Source organism: Triticum dicoccoides, chromosome 1B, assembly GCF_002162155.2.
Source record: "Triticum dicoccoides isolate Atlit2015 ecotype Zavitan chromosome 1B, WEW_v2.0, whole genome shotgun sequence".
Lineage (NCBI taxonomy): Eukaryota > Viridiplantae > Streptophyta > Magnoliopsida > Poales > Poaceae > Triticum > Triticum dicoccoides.
Genome location: NC_041381.1, coordinates 629,064,201 through 629,066,537, shown reverse-complemented (window position 1 = coordinate 629,066,537; position 2,337 = coordinate 629,064,201). Strand labels below are relative to the sequence as shown.

The window sequence follows — 2,337 nt, the reverse complement described above, 5'->3', positions numbered from 1 at the left end:
ACAAGTCCATTGACACCACAATGGACAGCAAGCTTCAAGGATGATCTCTTCGTGATGATCCACTTGAACTTGTACACCGCAATCTTGATGATGATCACCACTTGATGTCATCCTCCATGGGTTGTATAAGATCTTGCTCTTGATGCAAAACCCATGGAAACAAACCTAACCCCACATAGAACTTACACGTAGATCATGGGTTACCATACCATGGGATCGCTTGATCCCTCTCGGTACATCTTGTACGCTTTGTGTGTTGATCAACTTAATTCACTCCTGACTTAGTCTTGATCAACCTTGTATCGTGTCTTCTACATGACCACTCTTTGGACAATTCCTTGAATAGCACATTGGTCAACATATAAACTCCTTGAAACCAACAAATGGACTTCAAGAAATTTCTATGGACAGATCCTTCAAATATAACTCAAGACAACCATTAGTCCATAGAGATTGTCATTGATTACCAAAACCAAACATGAGGGCACCGCATGTTCTTTCAGCGAACAGTCGCGTAGTCGCTTCCCAAAAACCAAATCGCCCTCTCGTGTACAGGATCCAGAGAGGTGGGGTTTCGGAGACCTGCTCTCCCGTCAACCGTGTACACGGTGAACGGGATGGAGTCGTCGGCAGCAGCAGCAAAGGAACGACGTGGGCGTGGAGGCAGATATGATCTGATTAGCATGGCGGCTAGGGTTGGTAGACGCTACACACACACACACACATACACACACACACACACACACACACACACACATAGATATATATATATATATATATATATATATATATACATAGGCAAAATTGGTTAGTACTCCTAGGAGTACATACTCCCATCCCACGTGTCCATTTGTTGGTACTCATCCGTTCAATATTGGTCGTATGGAAATTAGTTGCCCGATCCATGTTTATAGGGATTCTTGCTGACATTTTTCACTGGAATACAGGTCAGGCTAGTAGATAGAAGAATATAAATATGGATGGCCGTGGCGTTATCTCCTGATCTCCTGGATTATTCTGCCGGCGACAGCTAAAACAACAAATTCAAGATACACAACTAATCTGACGTTGGCAGAGATGATGATGGCAACATCATCGTCCACCTTCTACATCTCATCATCGAGACCAGGTATGGCTCAGCATTCAATGTTTCGTCCTTTATGTTCCTTGTATTTCTACGATTTCGATCTGAATCTGATCAGTTCTATCGCAGTATAAACTAGGCGTTCAAGAGCACGTGGCCAGAAACGGCTCAAGTCGCTCGATGAGGATGAGAAGATTTGGTGGCCGGCGACTCGACGACGCCATGCTACTCGTGGCCGGCGGCCGGCTGCTCAACAACATCACACAAGACTTGACCGGCGGCAGACCGACGACATCCTCACGCAACGCACTATGTGTCTCCTAATGATCACCGTGCATGGATTAGTAGATCGGCTACTCCAATCACAAGTGCACACACCTCGTGCTTGGTGATTCAATGGATATACATAGTAGATATATTTATTTTCGTGATGTCTAGTGTACAAATCTATATGGAACGTACATTACATGAAGATGTAGAAACAAAGGGCACATGCACTCTCGGCTAATTTTCTTACTAGGTGTACTTATTTTTGCTAAGATGAAACTTTGGTCTATTACTTCTGTAATATAATTAAGAAGTATGTATACCTTTTACCATTTATATTTTGAAATTTTCTAGTGACATTTGGAACTAGATTCCTATCGAAGTACTCCTTTCACGCCCGCTGTACTCTGTCAAGATGATACTTCTTTGAGAATCAGTATATATTCCTTTTTGGGAAAAGAAGTGCATAATCTTTTACTTGCCAATTAAATAGTACACATTCTTTTGGAACTAAGCAATACATACCCTTCCCATACAAAAGGCCCCTCCCAGAAAAAGGAGTACATACTTCCAAAAAAAGCAGTATATATATACCCCTCCCAAAAAAGGCAGTACATACTTCTCTAAAAGAAATCAGTACATTGATACCTCTAAAAAAAGCAGTATATACTTCTCTAAAAGAAATCAGTACATTGATACCTCTAAAAAAAGCAGTATATACTTCTTCTTTTTGCAAAATCAGTATGTACTTCTCTAAAGAAAGCAGTATACAAGTATTAATTTTGATAACCAGTATGTACCCATTATTACATTAAAAAAGAGTATATATATACCACTAACTTGGCAAGTGGTATATACTCCTTAAAATTGTATGCTACTCTAGTCAGTGCCATATGCTGAGTCCAAAAGTCAAGACCAAACACGTGAGCTCAATGTTTGAACAAATATCCCACTCCTATTCTCCCGGAGTTGTTACAGCTAACAAG

The 2,337-nt window shown here is 40.9% G+C and overlaps 1 long non-coding RNA gene across 1 annotated transcript; it reads left to right on the top strand.

Annotated features, from left to right (window-relative positions):
* Positions 1-855: 855 nt before the first annotated feature.
* LOC119310536 lies at positions 856-1,585 on the top strand. The gene is made up of 2 exons (XR_005150720.1): positions 856-1,129; positions 1,214-1,585. It is a non-coding gene; the product is annotated as an uncharacterized LOC119310536 (long non-coding RNA).
* Positions 1,586-2,337: the final 752 nt, after the last annotated feature.